At 62.5% G+C, this 9,236-nt stretch overlaps 2 non-coding genes across 2 annotated transcripts; both read left to right on the top strand.

Moving 5' to 3' along the window:
- Positions 1-1,181: 1,181 nt before the first annotated feature.
- Positions 1,182-1,300, top strand: LOC131863106 (5S ribosomal RNA). The gene has a single exon (XR_009362041.1). It is a non-coding gene; the product is annotated as a 5S ribosomal RNA (ribosomal RNA).
- Positions 1,301-9,117: 7,817 nt separating this feature from the next.
- On the top strand, positions 9,118-9,236 carry LOC131863172 (5S ribosomal RNA). Its single transcript, XR_009362107.1, has one exon. It is a non-coding gene; the product is annotated as a 5S ribosomal RNA (ribosomal RNA).

The following is a 9,236-nucleotide window of genomic DNA, read 5'->3' as shown; positions in this document are numbered from 1 at the left end:
CAAGGTGGGTCATAGGGTGGGTGCCAAGGTGGGCACCAGGGTGGGTGTGCACCAACCCTAGCCAGGGTAGGTCACGGGGTGGTTGTCGGGGTGGGCGTCAAGGAGCCAAGGTGGGTGGCAAGTAGCCAAGTTGCGTGCCAAGGTGGGTGTCGGGGTGGGTGCCAAGGATCCAAGGTGGGTGCCAAGGAACCAAGGTGGGTGTCTGGGTGGGTGCCGAGGTGGGAGCCAGGGTGGGTCCCAAGGTGAGTGCAAAGGTGGGTGCCAGGGTCAAGGTGAGTGCCAATGTGGGTTCCAAGGTGCCAGGGTCAGGGTGAGTGCCAATGTGGGTTCAAAGGTGCTAAGTTGGGTGCGAGGTTGGGTGCGAGGGTGGGTGGGTGCCAAGGTGTGCTAGGTGGAAGCCCGGGTGGGTCGGCATCCCATGGGTGTCGAGTTGGGTGCCTGATGGGTGCTTCTTGTCAAGTTTTAGTCGTCGGGACTCATTTCGAGCCTTAGAGGTCGTTTCTTGTCCGGTTGCCCTGTCTTCGACCTGGGAACCCAATTTTGGTCCTCGGGTCCCATTTTTTTTTGTCTCGCATCCCACTTTTGGCCTGTGGCCTTTTCGGGGTCGATTCTCGTTTTGGGCATCAGAGCATGTTTCTTCTCCTAAAACCCAATATTTGTTTATTAAGTCTCGGAACACATTTTTGTTCTCGTGGACCCATCATGGGTCTTGGAACGCATTTGTGGTCCTTGGGTCCCATTTTGCATCCCGAAACTTGTGTTTTGGTGCTTGATCCCTATTTTGGGTGCCCACCTTGCACCAAGTGCGCACCCGGGGCAAACCGAGCGCCTTGGTGCACCGGGGCAAGATCGAGCGTGCACCCGAGGCGCCCCGAACATGCACCAAGGTGCACTCGGCCCACATGTGAGCGCAGGTCGTTGCGCCCGAGGTGGTGTGTGGGCACCGCGTTGCAGACGGGACACTGCACGCACACGACGCCCCCTCCAGGTGCACGCACGTAGGCCGGGCCGGGTGCACACCCGACGCCCTAGCAAGGTGCGCGCACCCGGGCAGGGCTCACACTTGGCGAACGGGGCGCACTTCGCGAGGGAGGGTGTGCACCTCGACGGGGGTGGGTGGCCGGGGTGGATTCGCACGTGGGTCGCGGTTTGCTAAGTACACACTGCGACAAGCTCATAACGGGTGCGATCATACCAGCGTTAGTGCACCGGATCCCATCAGAACTCCGCAGTTAAGCGCGCTTGGGCCGGAGTAGTACTGGGATGGGTGACCTCCTGGGAAGTCCCGGTGTTGCACCCTTTTTTAGTTTTTCGCCGGGCGTCGCAATGCTATTTGAATAAACCTTTTGCCCGTTTGCGTTCTCGTCGGGGCCGGGCCGGGCCGGGGTGCGCTGCCCGCACTACCGCGCGCGCGGGGGCGACACCGAGCGCGCACCCGAGGCGCCCCGAGCACACAGGCCACGGTGCAACCCGGGCGTTGTGCGCGCACCCCGGTGCGCCCGAGGTGCTGCGCGCGCACCCAGGTGAAATCGGTGTGCACCTCGGCCAGTGCGCGCTCGGTCGAGTCGCGCACGTTGGCCAAGGTGCACGGTGATGTTTCTTACTCTAAGGTTCCGCACCAGACGCCCGGGACAGGTGAGCGAAGCTGGGCGGGGCCGGGTGCGCGGCCGGGGCAGGTGCACGCAGCTGGAGAGAGCTTTGGAGCACACTTCGGAGCACACCAATGATGCGCTCCATTCAAAAGTTTCCTGAAAAGGCAAAAAAAGTTGAGATTATAGAATTTCCCACTTGAGAGATTGTAAAAAAAAAAAATTTAAAATGAAGGAAACGCGGGTGCCAAGGTGTGCGCAGCCCAGCCAAGGTGTGCGCACCAAGGCGCCCACCCTGGCGAAGGTGCACGCAAGGTGCGCACCCGAGGCAAACCGGACAATTAACCCAACTTTCGACTTCGCGCGCACCTTGGAGCGCACTTCGGAGCGCTCCTTGGTGCGCACCAATCTTGGGCACCTCGGAGTGCACCATGGCGCCCACCAAGGTGCGCACCCGGGGCAAACCGAGCTCCGACTTCGTGCGCACCTTGGAGCGCACGAAAGGTGCGCACCATGGCGCCCACCAAGGTGCGCAGCCCAGCCAAGGCGTGCGCATCAAGGTGCGCACCCTGGCGAAGGTGCGCACCCGGGGCAAACCGAGCTCCGACTTCGTGCGCACCTTGGAGCGCACAAAAGGTGCGCAACCCAGCCAAGGTGTGCGCACCCCGGTCAAACCGAGCTCCGAATCGTGCGCACCAGAGGTGCACGCCATCGTGCGCACCTTGGAGCACACTTCGGAGCCCTCCTTGGTGCGCGCCGATGTTGTGCACCTCGGAGCGCACCCGGGGAAAACAATGCAATTAACCCGACTTTCGACTTCGTGGGCACCTCGGAGCGCTCTCGGGTTCGCACCTCGGAGCACACCGAGGTGCGCACCTTTGATGCGCTGCCTTCACCAATTTCCAGAAAAGGCAAGAAAACATTGAGAAGGTGTGCGCACCGAGGTGCCCACCCTGGCGAAGGTGCACGCGAGGTGCGCACCCGGGGCAAACCGGGCTCCGACTTCGTGCACGCCGCACCTTGGAGCACACTTCGGAGCGCTCCTTGGTGCGCACCAGGGCGCGCAACCCAGCCGAGGTGCCCACCCCGGCGAAGGTGCACGCGAGGTGCGCACCCGGGGCAAACCGGGCTCCGACTTCGTGCACGCCATGGTGCCCACCGCGGCGAAGGTGCACGCGAGGTGCGCACCCGGGGCAAACCGGGCTCCGACTTCGTGCACGCCGCACCTTGGAGCACACTTCGGAGCGCTCCTTGGTGCGCACCATGGTGCCCACCAGGGCGCGCAACCCCGCCGAAGGTGCACGCGAGGTGCGCACCCGGGGCAAACCGGGCTCCGACTTCGTGCACGCCGCACCTTGGAGCACACTTCGGAGCGCTCCTTGGTGCGCACCATGGTGCCCACCAGGGCGCGCAACCCCGCCGAAGGTGCACGCGAGGTGCGCACCCGGGGCAAACCGGGCTCCGACTTCGTGCACGCCATGGTGCGCACCGCGGCGAAGGTGCGCACCCGGGGCAAACCGGGCTCCGACTTCGTGCACGCCGCACCTTGGAGCACACTTCGGAGCGCTCCTTGGTGCGCACCAGGGCGCGCAACCCAGCCGAGGTGCCCACCCCGGCGAAGGTGCACGCGAGGTGCGTACCCGGGGCAAACCGGGCTCCGACTTCGTGCACGCCGCACCTTGGAGCACACTTCGGAGCGCTCCTTGGTGCGCACCATGGTGCCCACCAGGCCGCGCAACCCAGCCAAGGTGTGCGCACCAAGGTGCACGCGAGGTGCGCACCCGGGGCAAACCGGGGTCCGACTTCGTGCACGCCGCACCTTGGAGCACACATCGGGGCGCTCCCGGGTTCGCACCGGCGTTGCGCACCGTGGTGGGCACCTCGGAGCACACCAAGGTGGGCAGCGAGGTGCGCACCTTTGATGCGATGCCTTCACTAATTTCCATAAAAGGCAAAAAAAAAACGAGATTTTAAAATTTCCGTTTTGAAAGATAGTGAGAAAAAGGGAATGCTGGTGCCATCTTGAGCCCGCCCTGGTGCGCAGCCCAGCCAAGGTGTGCGCACCAAGGTGCCCACCCTGGCGAAGGTGCGCGCCCGGGCAATTAACCCAACTTCCAACTTCGCGCGCGCCAGGGTGGGAGCGCACCCAACAACCGGGCCTGGGAAGAGCCAATGCGAGAAACCCCACCAAACGCTCTGACAAAAAAAGAGGGGGCGCTCCAGTAACCCCGCTTCGGAGCGCACCCTGGGCAAACCCAGCCAAGGTGCCCACCCCGGCCAAGGTGCAGGCGAGGTGCGCACCCGGGGCAAACCGGGCTCCGACAACGTGCACGCCGCACCTTGGAGCACACTTCGTAGCGCTCCCGGGTGCGCACCTCAGAGCACACCAAGGTGGGCAGCGAGGTGCGCACCTTTGATGCGCTGCCTTCACTAATTTCCAGAAAAGGCAAAAAAAAAAGGAGATTTTAAAATTTCCGTTTTGAAAGATAGTGAAAAAAACGGAACGCGCGTGCCATCTTGAGCCCGCCCTGGTGCGCAGCCCAGGTAAGGTGCCCACCCTGGCAAAGGTGCGCACCCGGGCAATTAACCCTACTTCCGACTTCGTGCGCGCCAGGGTGGCAACCGGGCCTCGGAAGAGCCAATGCGAGAAACCCCACCAAACGCTCCGACAAAAAAAGAGGCGGCGCTCCAATAACCCCGCTTCGGAGCGCAGCCGGGGCAAACCCAGCCAAGGTGCCCACCCCGACGAAGGTGCACGCGAGGTGCGCACCCGGGGCAAACCGGGCTCCGACAACGTGCACGCAGCACCTTGGAGCACACTTCGAAGCACTCCCGGGTGCCCACCGGCGTTGCGCACCGTGGTGGGCAGCGAGGTGCGCACCTTTGATGCGCTGCCTTCACTAATTTCCAGAAAAAGGCAAAAAAAAATGAGATTTTAAAATTTCCGTTTTGAAAGATAGTGAAAAAAAAGGAACGCGGGTGCCATCTTGAGCCCGCCCTGGCGCGCAGCCCAGGCAAGGCATGCGCACCAAGGTGCCCACCCGAGGTGCACACCCGGGGCAAACCGGGCTCCGACTTCGTGCAGGCCGCACCTTGGAGCACACTTCGGAGCGCTCCTTGGTGCGCACCATGGTGCCCACCAGGGCGCGCAACCCAGCCAAGGTCTGCACACCAAGGTGCCCACCCCGGCGAAGGTGCACGCGAGGTGCGCACCCGGGGCAAACCGGGCTCCGACTTCGTGCACGCCATGGTGCCCACCGCGGCGAAGGTGCACGCGAGGTGCGCACCCGGGGCAAACCGGGCTCCGACTTCGTGCACGCCGCACCTTGGAGCACACTTCGGAGCGCTCCTTGGTGCGCACCATGGTGCCCACCAGGGCGCGCAACCCAGCCAAGGTGTGCGCACCAAGGTGCACGCGAGGTGCGCACCCGGGGCAAACCGGGGTCCGACTTCGTGCACGCCGCACCTTGGAGCACACATCGGAGCGCTCCCAGGTTCGCACCAGCGTTGCGCACCTTTGATGCGCTGCCTTCACTAATTTCCAGAAAAGGCAAAAAAAAACGAGATTTTAAAATTTCCGTTCTGAAAGATAGTGAAAAAAACGGAACGCGGGTGCCATCTTGAGCCCTTCCTGGTGCGCACCCCAGGCAAGTTGTGCGCACCAAGGTGCCCACCCTGGCGGAGGTGCGCGCCCGGGGCAATCCGGGCTCCGACTTCGTGCACTGCATGGTGCCCACCAAGGCGCGCAACCCAGCCAAGGTGCCCACCGCAGCGAAGGTGCACGCGAGGTGCGCACGCGAGGTGCACACCCGGGGCAAACCGGGCTCCGACTTCGTGCACGCCGCACCTTGGAGCACACTTCAGAGCGCTCCTTGGTGCGCACCAGGGCGCGCAACCCAGCCGAGGTGCCCACCCCGGCGAAGGTGCACGCGAGGTGCGCACCCGGGGCAAACCGGGCTCCGACTTCGTGCACGCCATGGTGCCCACCGCGGCGAAGGTGCGCACCCGGGGCAAACCGGGCTCCGACTTCGTGCACGCCGCACCTTGGAGCACACTTCGGAGCGCTCCTTGGTGCGCACCATGGTGCCCACCAGGCCGCGCAACCCAGCCAAGGTGTGCGCACCAAGGTGCACGCGAGGTGCGCACCCGGGGCAAACCGGGGTCCGACTTCGTGCACGCCGCACCTTGGAGCACACATCGGGGCGCTCCCGGGTTCGCACCGGCGTTGCGCACCGTGGTGGGCACCTCGGAGCACACCAAGGTGGGCAGCGAGGTGCGCACCTTTGATGCGATGCCTTCACTAATTTCCATAAAAGGCAAAAAAAAAACGAGATTTTAAAATTTCCGTTTTGAAAGATAGTGAGAAAAAGGGAATGCTGGTGCCATCTTGAGCCCGCCCTGGTGCGCAGCCCAGCCAAGGTTTGCGCACCAAGGTGCCCACCCTGGCGAAGGTGCGCGCCCGGGCAATTAACCCAACTTCCAACTTCGCGCGCGCCAGGGTGGGAGCGCACCCAACAACCGGGCCTGGGAAGAGCCAATGCGAGAAACCCCACCAAACTCTCTGACAAAAAAAGAGGGGGCGCTCCAGTAACCCCGCTTCGGAGCGCACCCTGGGCAAACCCAGCCAAGGTGCCCACCCCGGCCAAGGTGCAGGCGAGGTGCGCACCCGGGGCAAACCGGGCTCCGACAACGTGCACGCCGCACCTTGGAGCACACTTCGTAGCGCTCCCGGGTGCGCACCTCAGAGCACACCAAGGTGGGCAGCGAGGTGCGCACCTTTGATGCGCTGCCTTCACTAATTTCCAGAAAAGGCAAAAAAAAAAGGAGATTTTAAAATTTCCGTTTTGAAAGATAGTGAAAAAAACGGAACGCGCGTGCCATCTTGAGCCCGCCCTGGTGCGCAGCCCAGGTAAGGTGCCACCCTGGCAAAGGTGCGCACCCGGGCAATTAACCCTACTTCCGACTTCGTGCGCGCCAGGGTGGCAACCGGGCCTCGGAAGAGCCAATGCGAGAAACCCCACCAAACGCTCCGACAAAAAAAGAGGCGGCGCTCCAATAACCCCGCTTCGGAGCGCAGCCGGGGCAAACCAAGCCAAGGTGCCCACCCCGACGAAGGTGCACGCGAGGTGCGCACCCGGGGCAAACCGGGCTCCGACAACGTGCACGCAGCACCTTGGAGCACACTTCGAAGCACTCCCGGGTGCCCACCGGCGTTGCGCACCGTGGTGGGCAGCGAGGTGCGCACCTTTGATGCGCTGCCTTCACTAATTTCCAGAAAAAGGCAAAAAAAAATGAGATTTTAAAATTTCCGTTTTGAAAGATAGTGAAAAAAAAGGAACGCGGGTGCCATCTTGAGCCCGCCCTGGTGCGCAGCCCAGGCAAGGCATGCGCACCAAGGTGCCCACCCGAGGTGCACACCCGGGGCAAACCGGGCTCCGACTTCGTGCAGGCCGCACCTTGGAGCACACTTCGGAGCGCTCCTTGGTGCGCACCATGGTGCCCACCAGGGCGCACCCGAGGCAAACCGGGCTCCGACTTCGTGCACGCCGCACCTTGGAGCACACATCGGAGCGCTCCCAGGTTCGCACCAGCGTTGCGCACCTTTGATGCGCTGCCTTCACTAATTTCCAGAAAAGGCAAAAAAAAACGATATTTTAAAATTTCCGTTCTGAAAGATAGTGAAAAAAACGGAACGCGGGTGCCATCTTGAGCCCTTCCTGATGCGCAGCCCAGGCAAGTTGTGCGCACCAAGGTGCCCACCCTGGCGGAGGTGCGCGCCCGGGGCAAACCGGGCTCCGACTTCGTGCACTGCATGGTGCCCACCAAGGCGCGCAACCCAGCCAAGGTGCCCACCGCAGCGAAGGTGCACGCGAGGTGCGCACCCGAGGTGCACACCCGGGGCAAACCGGGCTCCGACTTCGTGCACGCCGCACCTTGGAGCACACTTCAGAGCGCTCCTTGGTACGCACCAGGGCGCGCAACCCAGCCAAGGTGCTCACCCCGGCGAAGGTGCACGCGAGGTGCGCACCCGGGGCAAACCGGGCTCGGACTTCGTGCACGCCGCACCTTGGAGCACACATCGGAGCGCTCCCGGGTTCGCACCAGCATTGCGCACCTTTGATGCGCTGCCTTCACTAATTTCCAGAAAAGGCAAAAAAAAGAAAAAAATGAGATTTTAAAATTTCCGTTTTGAAAGATAGTGAAAAAAACGGAACGCGGGTGCCATCTTGAGCCCGCCCTGGTGTGCAGCCCAGGCAAGTTGTGCGCACCAAGGCACCCACCCTGGCCAAGGTGGGTCACGGGGTGGGTCCTAGGGTGGGTAACGGGGTGGGTACTAAGGTGCGTGCCAAGGTGGGTCATAGGGTGGGTGCCAAGGTGGGCACCAGGGTGGGTGTGCACCAACCCTAGCCAGGGTAGGTCACGGGGTGGTTGTCGGGGTGGGCGTCAAGGAGCCAAGGTGGGTGGCAAGTAGCCAAGTTGCGTGCCAAGGTGGGTGTCGGGGTGGGTGCCAAGGATCCAAGGTGGGTGCCAAGGAACCAAGGTGGGTGTCTGGGTGGGTGCCGAGGTGGGAGCCAGGGTGGGTCCCAAGGTGAGTGCAAAGGTGGGTGCCAGGGTCAAGGTGAGTGCCAATGTGGGTTCCAAGGTGCCAGGGTCAGGGTGAGTGCCAATGTGGGTTCAAAGGTGCTAAGTTGGGTGCGAGGTTGGGTGCGAGGGTGGGTGGGTGCCAAGGTGTGCTAGGTGGAAGCCCGGGTGGGTCGGCATCCCATGGGTGTCGAGTTGGGTGCCTGATGGGTGCTTCTTGTCAAGTTTTAGTCGTCGGGACTCATTTCGAGCCTTAGAGGTCGTTTCTTGTCCGGTTGCCCTGTCTTCGACCTGGGAACCCAATTTTGGTCCTCGGGTCCCATTTTTTTTTGTCTCGCATCCCACTTTTGGCCTGTGGCCTTTTCGGGGTCGATTCTCGTTTTGGGCATCAGAGCATGTTTCTTCTCCTAAAACCCAATATTTGTTTATTAAGTCTCGGAACACATTTTTGTTCTCGTGGACCCATCATGGGTCTTGGAACGCATTTGTGGTCCTTGGGTCCCATTTTGCATCCCGAAACTTGTGTTTTGGTGCTTGATCCCTATTTTGGGTGCCCACCTTGCACCAAGTGCGCACCCGGGGCAAACCGAGCGCCTTGGTGCACCGGGGCAAGATCGAGCGTGCACCCGAGGCGCCCCGAACATGCACCAAGGTGCACTCGGCCCACATGTGAGCGCAGGTCGTTGCGCCCGAGGTGGTGTGTGGGCACCGCGTTGCAGACGGGACACTGCACGCACACGACGCCCCCTCCAGGTGCACGCACGTAGGCCGGGCCGGGTGCACACCCGACGCCCTAGCAAGGTGCGCGCACCCGGGCAGGGCTCACACTTGGCGAACGGGGCGCACTTCGCGAGGGAGGGTGTGCACCTCGACGGGGGTGGGTGGCCGGGGTGGATTCGCACGTGGGTCGCGGTTTGCTAAGTACACACTGCGACAAGCTCATAACGGGTGCGATCATACCAGCGTTAGTGCACCGGATCCCATCAGAACTCCGCAGTTAAGCGCGCTTGGGCCGGAGTAGTACTGGGATGGGTGACCTCCCGGGAAGTCCCGGTGTTGCACCCT

Source organism: Cryptomeria japonica, unplaced genomic scaffold (genome assembly GCF_030272615.1).
Source record: "Cryptomeria japonica unplaced genomic scaffold, Sugi_1.0 HiC_scaffold_56, whole genome shotgun sequence".
Taxonomy (NCBI): Eukaryota; Viridiplantae; Streptophyta; class Pinopsida; order Cupressales; family Cupressaceae; genus Cryptomeria; species Cryptomeria japonica.
The sequence above is the reverse complement of the archived record's forward strand: the minus strand, read 5'-3'. Positions and strand labels throughout refer to the sequence as shown.